This window comes from Pongo abelii, chromosome X (assembly GCF_028885655.2).
Source record: "Pongo abelii isolate AG06213 chromosome X, NHGRI_mPonAbe1-v2.0_pri, whole genome shotgun sequence".
NCBI classification, from domain to species: Eukaryota; Metazoa; Chordata; class Mammalia; order Primates; family Hominidae; genus Pongo; species Pongo abelii.
The window spans coordinates 64,191,676-64,208,662 of NC_072008.2; positions in this window are offsets into that span (position 1 = coordinate 64,191,676).

Here is a 16,987-nt window from a genome sequence, read left to right on the forward strand (position 1 = left end):
TGTGAGTTGGATTCATACTACACAAAGCAGTTTCACAGAACGCTTCTGTTTAGTTTTTATGGGAAGATATTCCCGTTTCCAACGAAGGCCTGAAAGGGCTCCAAATATCCACTTACAGATTCTGCAAAAACAGAGTTTCGAAACTGCTCTATCAAAAGGAAGGCTTATCTCTCTGAGTTGAATGCACACATCATAAAGAGGTTTCTGAGAATGCTTCTGCCTGGTTTATATGTGAAGATATTTCCTTTTCCACCATAGGCCTCAAAGCGCTCCAAATGAACACTTGCAGATTCTACAAAAAGAGTGTTTCAAAACTGCTCTTTCAAAAGAAGTGTTCAACTCTGTGAGTTGGATTCATACTACACAAAGCAGTTTCACAGAACGCTTCTGTTTAGTTTTTATGGGAAGATATTCCCGTTTCCAACGAAGGCCTGAAAGGGCTCCAAATATCCACTTACAGATTCTGCAAAAACAGAGTTTCGAAACTGCTCTATCAAAAGGAAGGCTTATCTCTCTGAGTTGAATGCACACATCATAAAGAGGTTTCTGAGAATGCTTCTGCCTGGTTTATATGTGAAGATATTTCCTTTTCCACCGTAGGCCTCAAAGCGCTCCAAATGAACACTTGCAGATTCTACAAAAAGAGTGTTTCATAACTGCTCTAGCAAAGGAAAGGTTCAACTCTGTGAGTTACACACACACATCACAAAGCAGTTTGTGAGAATGCTTCTGTCCAGTTTTTATGGGAAGATATTCCCGTTTCTAACAAAGGCCTGAAAGAGCTCCAAATATCCACTTGCAGATGCTGCAAAAAGACTCTTTCCAAACTGCTCCATGAAAAGGAAGGTTCAACTCTGTGAGTTGAATGCACACATCATAAAGAAGTTTCAAAGAATGCTTCTTTCTAGGTTTTATGTGAAGATATTTCCTTTTCCACCATAGGCCTCAAAGCGCTCCAAATGAACACTTGCAGATTCTACAAAAAGAGTGTTTCAAAACTGCTCTTTCAAAAGAAGTGTTCAACTCTGTGAGTTGGATTCATACTACACAAAGCAGTTTCACAGAACGCTTCTGTTTAGTTTTTATGGGAAGATATTCCCGTTTCCAACGAAGGCCTGAAAGGGCTCCAAATATCCAGTTACAGATTCTGCAAAAACAGAGTTTCGAAACTGCTCTATCAAAAGGAAGGCTAATCTCTCTGAGTTGAATGCACACATCATAAAGAGATTTCTGAGAATGCATCTGCCTGGTTTATATGTGAAGATATGTCCTTTTCCACCATAGGCCTCAAAGCGCTCCAAATGAACACTTGCAGATTCTACAAAAAGAGTGTTTCGTAACTGCTCTAGCAAAGGAAAGGTTCAACTCTGTGAGTTACACACACACATCACAAAGCAGTTTGTGAGAATGCTTCTGTCCAGTTTTTATGGGAAGATATTCCCGTTTCTAACAAAGGCCTGAAAGAGCTCCAAATATCCCCTTGCAGATGCTGCAAAAAGACTCTTTCCAAACTGCTCCATGAAACGAAGGTTCAACTCTGTGAGTTGAATGAACACATCATAAAGAAGTTTCAAAGAATGCTTCTGTCTAGGTTTTATGTGAAGATATTTCCTTTCCACCATAGGCCTCAAAGCGCTCCAAATGAACACTTGCAGATTCTACAAAAAGAGTGTTTCAAAACTGCTCTTTCAAAAGAAGTGTTCAACTCTGTAAGTTGGATTCGTACTACACAAAGCAATTTCACAGAACGCTTCTGTTTAGTTTTTATGGGATGATATTCCCGTTTCCAACGAAGGCTTGAAAGGTCTCCAAATATCCACTTGCAGATTCTGCAAAAACAGAGTTTCAAAACTGCTCTATCAAAAGGAAGGCTTATCTCTCCGAGTTGAATGCACACATCATAAAGAGGTTTCTGAGAATGCTTCTGCCTGGTTTATGAGTGAAGATATTTCCTTTTCCACCATAGGCCTCAAAGCGCTCCAAATGAACACTTGCAGATTCTACAAAAAGAGTGTTTCAAAACTGCACTTTCAAAAGAAGTGTTCAACTCTGTGAGTTGGATGCATACTACACAAAGCAGTTTCACAGAACGCTTCTGTTTAGTTTTTATGGGAAGATATTCCCGTTTCCAACGAAGGCCTGAAAGGGCTCCAAATATCCACTTACAGATTCTGCAAAAACAGAGTTTCGAAACTGCTCTATCAAAAGGAAGGCTTATCTCCCTGAGTTGAATGCACACATCATAAAGAGGTTTCTGAGAATGCTTCTGCCTGGTTTATATGTGAAGATATTTCCTTTTCCACCATAGGCCTCAAAGCGCTCCAAATGAACACTTGCAGATTCTATAAAAAGAGTGTTTCATAACTGCTCTAGCAAAGGAAAGGTTCAACTCTGTGAGTTACACACACACATCACAAAGCAGTTTGTGAGAATGCTTCTGTCCAGTTTTTATGGGACGATATTCCCGTTTCTAACAAAGGCCTGAAAGAGCTCCAAATATCCACTTGCAGATGCTGCAAAAAGACTCTTTCCAAACTGCTCCATGAAAAGGAAGGTTCAACTCTGTGAGTTGAATGCACACATCATAAAGAAGTTTCAAAGAATGCTTCTGTCTAGGTTTTATGTGAAGATATTTCCTTTTCCACCATAGGCCTCAAAGCGCTCCAAATGAACACTTGCAGATTCTACAAAAAGAGTGTTTCAAAACTGCTCTTTCAAAAGAAGTGTTCAACTCTGTGACATGGATTCATACTACACAAAGCAGTTTCACAGAACGCTTCTGTTTAGTTTTTATGGGAAGGTATTCCCGTTTCCAACGAAGGCCTGAAAGGGCTCCAAATATCCACCTGCAGATTCTGCAAAAACAGAGTTTCAAAACTTCTCTATCAAAAGGAAGGCTTATCTCTCCGAGTTGAATGGACACATCATAAAGAGGTTTCTGAGAATGCTTCTGCCTGGTTTATGAGTGAAGATATTTCCTTTTCCACCATAGGCCTCAAAGCGCTCCAAATGAACACTTGCAGATTCTACAAAAAGAGTGTTTCAAAACTGCTCTTTCAAAAGAAGTGTTCAACTCTGTGAGTTGGATTCATACTACACAAAGCAGTTTCAGAGAACGCTTCTGTTTAGTTTTTATGGGAAGATATTCCCGTTTCCAACGAAGGCCTGAAAGGGCTCCAAATATCCACTTACAGATTCTGCAAAAACAGAGTTTCGAAACTGCTCTATCAAAAGGAAGGCTTATCTCTCTGAGTTGAATGCACACATCATAAAGAGGTTTCTGAGAATGCTTCTGCCTGGTTTATATGTGAAGATATTTCCTTTTCCACCATAGGCCTCAAAGCGCTCCAAATGAACACTTGCAGATTCTACAAAAAGAGTGTTTCATAACTGCTCTAGCAAAGGAAAGGTTCAACTCTGTGAGTTACACACACACATCACAAAGCAGTTTGTGAGAATGCTTCTGTCCAGTTTTTATGGGAAGATATTCCCGTTTCTAACAAAGGCCTGAAAGAGCTCCAAGTATCCTCTTGCAGATGCTGCAAAAAGACTCTTTCCAAACTGCTCCATGAAAACAAAGGTTCAACTCTGTGAGTTGAATGCACACATCATAAAGAGGTTTCTGAGAATGCTTCTGCCTGGTTTATGAGTGAAGATATTTCCTTTTCCACCATAGGCCTCAGAGCGCTCCAAATGAACACTTGCAGATTCTGCAAAAAGAGTGTTTCAAAACAGCTCTTTCAAAAGAAGTGTTCAACTCTGTGAGTTGGATTCATACTACACAAAGCAGTTTCACAGAACGCTTCTGTTTAGTTTTTATGGGAAGATATTCCCGTTTCCTACGAAGGCCTGAAAGGGCTCCAAATATCCACTTACAGATTCTGCAAAAACAGAGTTTCGAAACTGCTCTATCAAAAGGAAGGCTTATCTCCCTGAGTTGAATGCACACATCATAAAGAGGTTTCTGAGAATGCTTCTGCCTGGTGTATATGTGAAGATATTTCCTTTTCCACCATAGGCCTCAAAGCGCTCCAAATGAACACTTGCAGATTCTACAAAAAGAGTGTTTCGTAACTGCTCTAGCAAAGGAAAGGTTCAACTCTGTGAGTTACACACACACATCACAAAGCAGATTGTGAGAATGCTTCTGTCCAGTTTTATGGGACGATATTCCCGTTTCTAACAAAGGCCTGAAAGAGCTCCAAATATCCACTTGCAGATGCTGCAAAAAGACTCTTTCCAAACTGCTCCATGAAAAGGAAGGTTCAACTCTGTGAGTTGAATGCACACATCATAAAGAAGTTTCAAAGAATGCTTCTGTCTAGGTTTCATGTGAAGATATTTCCTTTTCCACCATAGGCCTCAAAGCGCTCCAAATGAACACTTGCAGATTCTACAAAAAGAGTGTTTCAAAACTGCTCTTTCAAAAGAAGAGTTCAACTCTGTGACATGGATTCATACTACACAAAGCAGTTTCACAGAACGCTTCTGTTTAGTTTTTATGGGAAGGTATTCCCGTTTCCAACGAAGGCCTTAAAGGGCTCCAAATATCCACTTGCAGATTCTGCAAAAACAGAGTTTCAAAACTGCTCTATCAAAAGGAAGGCTTATCTCTCCGAGTTGAATGCACACATCATAAAGAGGTTTCTGAGAATGCTTCTGCCTGGTTTATGAGTGAAGATATTTCCTTTTCCACCATAGGCCTCAAAGCGCTCCAAATGAACACTTGCAGATTCTACAAAAAGAGTGTTTCAAAACTGCTCTTTCAAAAGAAGTATTCAACTCTGTGAGTTGGATTCATACTACACAAAGCATTTTCACAGAACGCTTCTGTTTAGTTTTTATGGGAAGATATTCCCGTTTCCAACGAAGGCCTGAAAGGGCTCCAAATATCCACTTACAGATTCTGCAAAAACAGAGTTTCAAAACTGCTCTATCAAAAGGAAGGCTTATCTCCCTGAGTTGAATGCACACATCATAAAGAGGTTTCTGAGAATGCTTCTGCCTGGTTTATATGTGAAGATATTTCCTTTTCCACCATAGGCCTCAAAGCGCTCCAAATGAACACTTGCAGATTCTACAAAAAGAGTGTTTCATAACTGCTCTAGCAAAGGAAAGGTTCAACTCTGTGAGTTACACACACACATCACAAAGCAGTTTGTGAGAATGCTTCTGTCCAGTTTTTATGGGAAGATATTCCCGTTTCTAACAAAGGCCTGAAAGAGCTCCAAATATCCACTTGCAGATGCTGCAAAAAGACTCTTTCCAAACTGCTCCATGAAAAGGAAGGTTCAACTCTGTGAGTTGAATGCACACATCATAAAGAAGTTTCAAAGAATGCTTCTGTCTAGGTTTTATGTGAAGATATTTCCTTTTCCACCATAGGCCTCAAAGCGCTCCAAATGAACACTTGCAGATTCTACAAAAAGAGTGTTTCAAAACTGCTCTTTCAAAAGAAGTGTTCAACTCTGTGAGTTGGATTCATACTACACAAAGCAGTTTCACAGAACGCTTCTGTTTAGTTTTTATGGGAAGATATTCCCGTTTCCAACGAAGGCCTGAAAGGGCTCCAAATATCCACTTACAGATTCTGCAAAAACAGAGTTTCGAAACTGCTCTATCAAAAGGAAGGCTTATCTCTCTGAGTTGAATGCACACATCATAAAGAGGTTTCTGAGAATGCTTCTGCCTGGTTTATATGTGAAGATATTTCCTTTTCCACCATAGGCCTCAAAGCGCTCCAAATGAACACTTGCAGATTCTACAAAAAGAGTGTTTCAAAACTGCTCTTTCAAAAGAAGTGTTCAACTCTGTGAGTTGGATTCATACTACACAAAGCAGTTTCACAGAACGCTTCTGTTTAGTTTTTATGGGAAGATATTCCCGTTTCCAACGAAGGCCTGAAAGGGCTCCAAATATCCACTTACAGATTCTGCAAAAACAGAGTTTCGAAACTGCTCTATCAAAAGGAAGGCTTATCTCTCTGAGTTGAATGCACACATCATAAAGAGGTTTCTGAGAATGCTTCTGCCTGGTTTATATGTGAAGATATTTCCTTTTCCACCGTAGGCCTCAAAGCGCTCCAAATGAACACTTGCAGATTCTACAAAAAGAGTGTTTCATAACTGCTCTAGCAAAGGAAAGGTTCAACTCTGTGAGTTACACACACACATCACAAAGCAGTTTGTGAGAATGCTTCTGTCCAGTTTTTATGGGAAGATATTCCCGTTTCTAACAAAGGCCTGAAAGAGCTCCAAATATCCACTTGCAGATGCTGCAAAAAGACTCTTTCCAAACTGCTCCATGAAAAGGAAGGTTCAACTCTGTGAGTTGAATGCACACATCATAAAGAAGTTTCAAAGAATGCTTCTTTCTAGGTTTTATGTGAAGATATTTCCTTTTCCACCATAGGCCTCAAAGCGCTCCAAATGAACACTTGCAGATTCTACAAAAAGAGTGTTTCAAAACTGCTCTTTCAAAAGAAGTGTTCAACTCTGTGAGTTGGATTCATACTACACAAAGCAGTTTCACAGAACGCTTCTGTTTAGTTTTTATGGGAAGATATTCCCGTTTCCAACGAAGGCCTGAAAGGGCTCCAAATATCCACTTACAGATTCTGCAAAAACAGAGTTTCGAAACTGCTCTATCAAAAGGAAGGCTAATCTCTCTGAGTTGAATGCACACATCATAAAGAGATTTCTGAGAATGCATCTGCCTGGTTTATATGTGAAGATATGTCCTTTTCCACCATAGGCCTCAAAGCGCTCCAAATGAACACTTGCAGATTCTACAAAAAGAGTGTTTCGTAACTGCTCTAGCAAAGGAAAGGTTCAACTCTGTGAGTTACACACACACATCACAAAGCAGTTTGTGAGAATGCTTCTGTCCAGTTTTTATGGGAAGATATTCCCGTTTCTAACAAAGGCCTGAAAGAGCTCCAAATATCCACTTGCAGATGCTGCAAAAAGACTCTTTCCAAACTGCTCCATGAAACGAAGGTTCAACTCTGTGAGTTGAATGAACACATCATAAAGAAGTTTCAAAGAATGCTTCTGTCTAGGTTTTATGTGAAGATATTTCCTTTCCACCATAGGCCTCAAAGCGCTCCAAATGAACACTTGCAGATTCTACAAAAAGAGTGTTTCAAAACTGCTCTTTCAAAAGAAGTGTTCAACTCTGTAAGTTGGATTCGTACTACACAAAGCAATTTCACAGAACGCTTCTGTTTAGTTTTTATGGGATGATATTCCCGTTTCCAACGAAGGCTTGAAAGGTCTCCAAATATCCACTTGCAGATTCTGCAAAAACAGAGTTTCAAAACTGCTCTATCAAAAGGAAGGCTTATCTCTCCGAGTTGAATGCACACATCATAAAGAGGTTTCTGAGAATGCTTCTGCCTGGTTTATGAGTGAAGATATTTCCTTTTCCACCATAGGCCTCAAAGCGCTCCAAATGAACACTTGCAGATTCTACAAAAAGAGTGTTTCAAAACTGCACTTTCAAAAGAAGTGTTCAACTCTGTGAGTTGGATGCATACTACACAAAGCAGTTTCACAGAACGCTTCTGTTTAGTTTTTATGGGAAGATATTCCCGTTTCCAACGAAGGCCTGAAAGGGCTCCAAATATCCACTTACAGATTCTGCAAAAACAGAGTTTCGAAACTGCTCTATCAAAAGGAAGGCTTATCTCCCTGAGTTGAATGCACACATCATAAAGAGGTTTCTGAGAATGCTTCTGCCTGGTTTATATGTGAAGATATTTCCTTTTCCACCATAGGCCTCAAAGCGCTCCAAATGAACACTTGCAGATTCTATAAAAAGAGTGTTTCATAACTGCTCTAGCAAAGGAAAGGTTCAACTCTGTGAGTTACACACACACATCACAAAGCAGTTTGTGAGAATGCTTCTGTCCAGTTTTTATGGGACGATATTCCCGTTTCTAACAAAGGCCTGAAAGAGCTCCAAATATCCACTTGCAGATGCTGCAAAAAGACTCTTTCCAAACTGCTCCATGAAAAGGAAGGTTCAACTCTGTGAGTTGAATGCACACATCATAAAGAAGTTTCAAAGAATGCTTCTGTCTAGGTTTTATGTGAAGATATTTCCTTTTCCACCATAGGCCTCAAAGCGCTCCAAATGAACACTTGCAGATTCTACAAAAAGAGTGTTTCAAAACTGCTCTTTCAAAAGAAGTGTTCAACTCTGTGACATGGATTCATACTACACAAAGCAGTTTCACAGAACGCTTCTGTTTAGTTTTTATGGGAAGGTATTCCCGTTTCCAACGAAGGCCTGAAAGGGCTCCAAATATCCACCTGCAGATTCTGCAAAAACAGAGTTTCAAAACTTCTCTATCAAAAGGAAGGCTTATCTCTCCGAGTTGAATGGACACATCATAAAGAGGTTTCTGAGAATGCTTCTGCCTGGTTTATGAGTGAAGATATTTCCTTTTCCACCATAGGCCTCAAAGCGCTCCAAATGAACACTTGCAGATTCTACAAAAAGAGTGTTTCAAAACTGCTCTTTCAAAAGAAGTGTTCAACTCTGTGAGTTGGATTCATACTACACAAAGCAGTTTCACAGAACGCTTCTGTTTAGTTTTTATGGGAAGATATTCCCGTTTCCAACGAAGGCCTGAAAGGGCTCCAAATATCCACTTACAGATTCTGCAAAAACAGAGTTTCGAAACTGCTCTATCAAAAGGAAGGCTTATCTCTCTGAGTTGAATGCACACATCATAAAGAGGTTTCTGAGAATGCTTCTGCCTGGTTTATATGTGAAGATATTTCCTTTTCCACCATAGGCCTCAAAGCGCTCCAAATGAACACTTGCAGATTCTACAAAAAGAGTGTTTCATAACTGCTCTAGCAAAGGAAAGGTTCAACTCTGTGAGTTACACACACACATCACAAAGCAGTTTGTGAGAATGCTTCTGTCCAGTTTTTATGGGAAGATATTCCCGTTTCTAACAAAGGCCTGAAAGAGCTCCAAGTATCCACTTGCAGATGCTGCAAAAAGACTCTTTCCAAACTGCTCCATGAAAACAAAGGTTCAACTCTGTGAGTTGAATGCACACATCATAAAGAGGTTTCTGAGAATGCTTCTGCCTGGTTTATGAGTGAAGATATTTCCTTTTCCACCATAGGCCTCAGAGCGCTCCAAATGAACACTTGCAGATTCTGCAAAAAGAGTGTTTCAAAACAGCTCTTTCAAAAGAAGTGTTCAACTCTGTGAGTTGGATTCATACTACACAAAGCAGTTTCACAGAACGCTTCTGTTTAGTTTTTATGGGAAGATATTCCCGTTTCCTACGAAGGCCTGAAAGGGCTCCAAATATCCACTTACAGATTCTGCAAAAACAGAGTTTCGAAACTGCTCTATCAAAAGGAAGGCTTATCTCTCTGAGTTGAATGCACACATCATAAAGAGGTTTCTGAGAATGCTTCTGCCTGGTTTATATGTGAAGATATTTCCTTTTCCACCATAGGCCTCAAAGCGCTCCAAATGAACACTTGCAGATTCTACAAAAAGAGTGTTTCATAACTGCTCTAGCAAAGGAAAGGTTCAACTCTGTGAGTTACACACACACATCACAAAGCAGTTTGTGAGAATGCTTCTGTCCAGTTTTTATGGGAATATATTCCCGTTTCAAACAAAGGCCTGAAAGAGCTCCAAATATCCACTTGCAGATGCTGCAAAAAGACTCTTTCCAAACTGCTCCATGAAAAGGAAGGTTCAACTCTGTGAGTTGAATGCACACATCATAAAGAAGTTTCAAAGAATGCTTCTGTCTAGGTTTTATGTGAAGATATTTCCTTTTCCACCATAGGCCTCAAAGCGCTCCAAATGAACACTTGCAGATTCTACAAAAAGAGTGTTTCAAAACTGCTCTTTCAAAAGAAGTGTTCAACTCTGTGAGTTGGATTCATACTACACAAAGCAGTTTCAGAGAACGCTTCTGTTTAGTTTTTATGGGAAGATATTCCCGTTTCCAACGAAGGCCTGAAAGGTCTCCAAATATCCACTTGCAGATTCTGCAAAAACAGAGTTTCGAAACTGCTCTATCAAAACGAAGGCTTATCTCTCTGAGTTGAATGCACACATCATAAAGAGGTTTCTGAGAATGCTTCTACCTGGTTTATGAGTGAAGATATTTCCTTTTCCACCATAGGCCTCAAAGCGCTCCAAATGAACACTTGCAGATTCTACAAAAAGAGTGTTTCATAACTGCTCTAGCAAAGGAAAGGTTCAACTCTGTGAGTTACACACACACATCACAAAGCAGTTTGTGAGAATGCTTCTGTCCAGTTTTTATGGGACGATATTCCCGTTTCTAACAAAGGCCTGAAAGAGCTCCAAATATCCACTTGCAGATGCTGCAAAAAGACTCTTTCCAAACTGCTCCATGAAAAGGAAGGTTCAACTCTGTGAGTTGAATGCACACATCATAAAGAAGTTTCAAAGAATTCTTCTGTCTAGGTTTTATGTGAAGATATTTCCTTTTCCACCATAGGCCTCAAAGCGCTCCAAATGAACACTTGCAGATTCTACAAAAAGAGTGTTTCAAAACAGCTCTTTCAAAAGAAGTGTTCAACTCTGTGAGTTGGATTCATACTACACAAAGCAGTTTCACAGAACGCTTCTGTTTAGTTTTTATGGGAAGATATTCCCGTTTCCAACGAAGGCCTGAAAGGGCTCCAAATATCCACTTACAGATTCTGCAAAAACAGAGTTTCGAAACTGCTCTATCAAAAGGAAGGCTTATCTCTCTGAGTTGAATGCACACATCATAAAGAGGTTTCTGAGAATGCTTCTGCCTGGTTTATATGTGAAGATATTTCCTTTTCCACCATAGGCCTCAAAGCGCTCCAAATGAACACTTGCAGATTCTACAAAAAGAGTGTTTCATAACTGCTCTAGCAAAGGAAAGGTTCAACTCTGTGAGTTACACACACATATCACAAAGCAGTTTGTGAGAATGCTTCTGTCCAGTTTTTTTGGGAAGATATTCCCGTTTCTAACAACGGCCTGGAAGAGCTCCAAATATCCACTTGCAGATGCTGCAAAAAGACTCTTTCCAAACTGCTCCATGAAAACAAAGGTTCAACTCTGTGAGTTGAATGCACACATCATAAAGAAGTTTCAAAGAATGCTTCTGCCTGGTTTATATGTGAAGATATTTCCTTTTCGACCATAGGCCTCAAAGCTCTCCAAATGAACACTTGCAGATTCTACAAAAACAGTGTTTCATAACTGCTCTAGCAAAGGAAAGGTTCAACTCTGTGAGTTACACACACACATCACAAAGCAGTTTGTGAGAATGCTTCTGTCCAGTTTTTATGGGAAGATATTCCCGTTTCTAACAAAGGCCTGAAAGAGCTCCAAATATCCACTTGCAGATGCTGCAAAAAGACTCTTTCCAAACTGCTCCATGAGAACAAAAATTCAACTCTGTGAGTTGAATGCACACATCATAAAGAGGTTTCTGAGAATGCTTCTGCCTGGTTTCTATGTGAAGATATTTCCTTTTCCACCATAGGCCTCAAAGCGCTCCAAATGAACACTTGCAGATTCTACAAAAAGAGTGTTTCAAAACTGCTCTTTCAGAAGAAGAGTTCAACTCTGTGAGTTGGATTCATACTACACAAAGCAGTTTCACAGAACGCTTCTGTTTAGTTTTTATGGGAAGATATTCCCGTTTCCAACGAAGGCCTGAAAGGGCTGCAAATATCCACTTACAGATTCTGCAAAAACAGAGTTTCGAAACTGCTCTATCAAAAGGAAGGCTTATCCCCCTGAGCTGAATGCACACATCATAAAGAGGTTTCTGAGAATGCTTCTGCCTGGTTTATATGTGAAGATATTTCCTTTTCCACCATAGGCCTCAAAGCGCTCCAAATGAACACTTGCAGATTCTACAAAAAGAGTGTTTCATAACTGCTCTAGCAAACGAAAGGTTCAACTCTGTGAGTTACACACACACATCACAAAGCAGTTTGTGAGAATGCTTCTTTCCAGTTTTTATGGGACGATATTCCCGTTTCTAAAAAAGGCCTGAAAGAGCTCCAAATATCCACTTGCAGATGCTGCAAAAAGACTCTTTCCAAGCTGCTCCATGAATAGGAAGGTTCAACTCTGTGAGTTGAATGCACACATCATAAAGAGGTTTCAAAGAATGCTTCTGTCTAGGTTTGATGTGAAGACATTTCCTTTCCACCATAGGCCTCAAAGCGCTCCAAATGAACACTTGCAGATTCTACAAAAAGAGTGTTTCAAAACTGCTCTTTCAAAGAAGTGTTCAACTCTGTGAGTTGGATTCATACTACACAAAGCAGTTTCACAGAACGCTTCTGTTTAGTTTTTATGGGAAGATATTCCCGTTTCCAACGAAGGCCTGAAAGGGCTCCAAATATCCACTTACAGATTCTGCAAAAACAGAGTTTCGAAACTGCTCTATCAAAAGGAAGGCTTATCTCTCTGAGTTGAATGCACACATCATAAAGAGGTTTCTGAGAATGCTTCTGCCTGGTTTATATGTGAAGATATTTCCTTTACCACCATAGGCCTCAAAGCGCTCCAAATGAACACTTGCAGATTCTACAAAAAGAGTGTTTCGTAACTGCTCTAGCAAAGGAAAGGTTCAACTCTGTGAGTTACACACACACATCACAAAGCAGTTTGTGAGAATGCTTCTGTCCAGTTTTTATGGGAAGATATTCCCGTTTCTAACAAAGGCCTGAAAGAGCTCCAAATATCCACTCTGCAGATGCTGCAAAAAGACTCTTTCCAAACTGCTCCATGAATAGGAAGGTTCAACTCTGTGAGTTGAATGCACACATCATAAAGAAGTTTCAAAGAATGCTTCTGTCTAGGTTTTATGTGAAGATATTTCCTTTTCCACCATAGGCCTCAAAGCGCTCCAAATGAACACTTGCAGATTCTACAAAAAGAGTGTTTCAAAACTGCTCTTTCAAAAGAAGTGTTCAACTCTGTGAGTTGGATTCATACTACACAAAGCAGTTTCACAGAACGCTTCTGTTTAGTTTTTATGGGAAGATATTCCCGTTTCCAACGAAGGCCTGAAAGGGCTCCAAATATCCACTTACAGATTCTGCAAAAACAGAGTTTCGAAACTGCTCTATCAAAAGGAAGGCTTATCTCTCTGAGTTGAATGCACACATCATAAAGAGGTTTCTGAGAATGCTTCTGCCTGGTTTATATGTGAAGATATTTCCTTTTCCACCATAGGCCTCAAAGCGCTCCAAATGAACACTTGCAGATTCTACAAAAAGAGTGTTTCAAAACTGCTCTAGCAAAGGAAAAGTTCAACTCTGTGAGTTACACACACACATCACAAAGCAGTTTGTGAGAATGCTTCTGTCCTGTTTTTATGGGAAGATATTCCCGTTTCTAACAAAGGCCTGAAAGAGCTCCAAATATCCACTTGCAGATGCTGCAAAAAGACTCTTTCCAAACTGCTCCATGAATAGGAAGGTTCAACTCTGTGAGTTGAATGCACACATCATAAAGAAGTTTCAAAGAATGCTTCTGTCTAGGTTTTATGTGAAGATATTTCCTTTCCACCATAGGCCTCAAAGCGCTCCAAATGAACACTTGCAGATTCTACAAAAAGAGTGTTTCAAAACTGCTCTTTCAAAAGAAGTGTTCAACTCTGTAAGTTGGATTCGTACTACACAAAGCAGTTTCGCAGAACGCTTCTGTTTAGTTTTTATGGGAAGATATTCCCGTTTCCAACGAAGGCCTGAAAGGTCTCCAAATATCCACTTGCAGATTCTGCAAAAACAGAGTTTCAAAACTGCTCTATCAAAAGGAAGGCTTATCTCTCCGAGTTGAATGCACACATCATAAAGGGGTTTCTGAGAATGCTTCTGCCTGGTTTATGAGTGAAGATATTTCCTTTTCCACCATAGGCCTCAATGCGCTCCAGATGAACACTTGCAGATTCTACAAAAAGAGTGTTTCAAAACTGCTCTTTCAAAAGAAGTGTTCAACTCTGTGAGTTGGATTCATACTACACAAAGCAGTTTCACAGAACGCTTCTGTTTAGTTTTTATGGGAAGATATTCCCGTTTCCAACGAAGGCCTGAAAGGGCTCCAAATATCCACTTACAGATTCTGCAAAAACAGAGTTTCGAAACTGCTCTATCAAAAGGAAGGCTTATCTCTCCGAGTTGAATGCACACATCATAAAGAGGTTTCTGAGAATGCTTCTGCCTGGTTTCTATGTGAAGATATTTCCTTTTCCACCATAGGCCTCAAAGCGCTCCAAATGAACACTTGCAGATTCTACAAAAAGAGTGTTTCATAACTGCTCTAGCAAACGAAAGGTTCAACTCTGTGAGTTACACACACACATCACAAAGCAGTTTGTGAGAATGCTTCTTTCCAGTTTTTATGGGACGATATTCCCGTTTCTAACAAAGGCCTGAAAGAGCTCCAAATATCCACTTGCAGATGCTGCAAAAAGACTCTTTCCAAGCTGCTCCATGAATAGGAAGGTTCAACTCTGTGAGTTGAATGCACACATCATAAAGAGGTTTCAAAGAATGCTTCTGTCTAGGTTTTATGTGAAGATATTTCCTTTTCCACCATAGGCCTCAAAGCGCTCCAAATGAACACTTGCAGATTCTACAAAAAGAGTGTTTCAAAACTCCTCTTTCAAAAGAAGTGTTCAACTCTGTGAGTTGGATTCATACTACACAAAGCAGTTTCACAGAACGCTTCTGTTTAGTTTTTATGGGAAGATATTCCCGTTTCCAACGAAGGCCTGAAAGGGCTCCAAATATCCACTTACAGATTCTGCAAAAACAGAGTTTCGAAACTGCTCTATCAAAAGGAAGGCTTATCTCTCTGAGTTGAATGCACACATCATAAAGAGGTTTCTGAGAATGCTTCTGCCTGGTTTATATGTGAAGATATTTCCTTTTCCACCATAGGCCTCAAAGCGCTCCAAATGAACACTTGCAGATTCTACAAAAAGAGTGTTTCGTAACTGCTCTAGCAAAGGAAAGGTTCAACTCTGTGAGTTACACACACACATCACAAAGCAGTTTGTGAGAATGCTTCTGTCCGGTTTTTATGAGAAGATATTCCCGTTTCTAACAAAGGCCTGAAAGAGCTCCAAATATCCACTCTGCAGATGCTGCAAAAAGACTCTTTCCAAACTGCTCCATGAATAGGAAGGTTCAACTCTGTGAGTTGAATGCACACATCATAAAGAAGTTTCAAAGAATGCTTCTGTCTAGGTTTTATGTGAAGATATTTCCTTTTCCACCATAGGCCTCAAAGCGCTCCAAATGAACACTTGCAGATTCTACAAAAAGAGTGTTTCAAAACTGCTCTTTCAAAAGAAGTGTTCAACTCTGTGAGTTGGATTCATACTACACAAAGCAGTTTCACAGAACGCTTCTGTTTAGTTTTTATGGGAAGATATTCCCGTTTCCAACGAAGGCCTGAAAGGGCTCCAAATATCCACTTACAGATTCTGCAAAAACAGAGTTTCGAAACTGCTCTATCAAAAGGAAGGCTTATCTCTCTGAGTTGAATGCACACATCATAAAGAGGTTTCTGAGAATGCTTCTGCCTGGTTTATATGTGAAGATATTTCCTTTTCCACCATAGGCCTCAAAGCGCTCCAAATGAACACTTGCAGATTCTACAAAAAGAGTGTTTCAAAACTGCTCTAGCAAAGGAAAAGTTCAACTCTGTGAGTTACACACACACATCACAAAGCAGTTTGTGAGAATGCTTCTGTCCTGTTTTTATGGGAAGATATTCCCGTTTCTAACAAAGGCCTGAAAGAGCTCCAAATATCCACTTGCAGATGCTGCAAAAAGACTCTTTCCAAACTGCTCCATGAAAACGAAGGTTCAACTCTGTGAGTTGAACGCACACATCATAAAGAAGTTTCAAAGAATGCTTCTGTCTAGGTTTTATGTGAAGATATATCCTTTTCCACCATAGGCCCCAAAGCGCTCCAAATGAACACTTGTAGATTCTACAAAAAGAGTGTTTCAAAACTGCTCTTTCAAAAGAAGTGTTCAACTCTGTAAGTTGGATTCGTACTACACAAAGCAGTTTCACAGAACGCTTCTGTTTAGTTTTTATGGGAAGATATTCCCGTTTCCAACGAAGGCCTTAAAGGGCTCCAAATATCCACTTGCAGATTCTGCAAAAACAGAGTTTCGAAACTGCTCTATCAAAAGCAAGGCTTATCCCTCCGAGTTGAATGCACACATCTTAAAGAGGTTTCTGAGAATGCTTCTGCCTGGTTTATGAGTGAAGATATTTCCTTTTCCACCATAGGCCTCAAAGCGCTCCAAATGAACACTTGCAGATTCTACAAAAAGAGTGTTTCAAAACTGCTCTTTCAAAAGAAGTGTTCAACTCTGTGAGTTGGATTCATACTACACAAAGCAGTTTCACAGAACGCTTCTGTTTAGTTTTTATGGGAAGATATTCCCGTTTCCAACGAAGGCCTGAAAGGGCTCCAAATATCCACTTACAGATTCTGCAAAAACAGAGTTTCGAAACTGCTCTATCAAAAGGAAGGCTTATCTCTCTGAGTTGAATGCACACATCATAAAGAGGTTTCTGAGAATGCTTCTGCCTGGTTTATATGTGAAGATATTTCCTTTTCCACCATAGGCCTCAAAGCGCTCCAAATGAACACTTGCAGATTCTACAAAAAGAGTGTTTCATAACTGCTCTAGCAAAGGAAAGGTTCAACTCTGTGAGTTACACACACACATCACAAAGCAGTTTGTGAGAATGCTTCTGTCCAGTTTTTATGGGAAGATATTCCCGTTTCTAACAAAGGCCTGAAAGAGCTCCAAATATCCACTTGCAGTTGCTGCAAAAAGACTCTTTCCAAACTGCTCCATGAAAACGAAGGTTCAACTCTATGAGTTGAATGCACACATCATAAAGAAGTTTCAAAGAATGCTTCTGTCTAGGTTTTATGGGA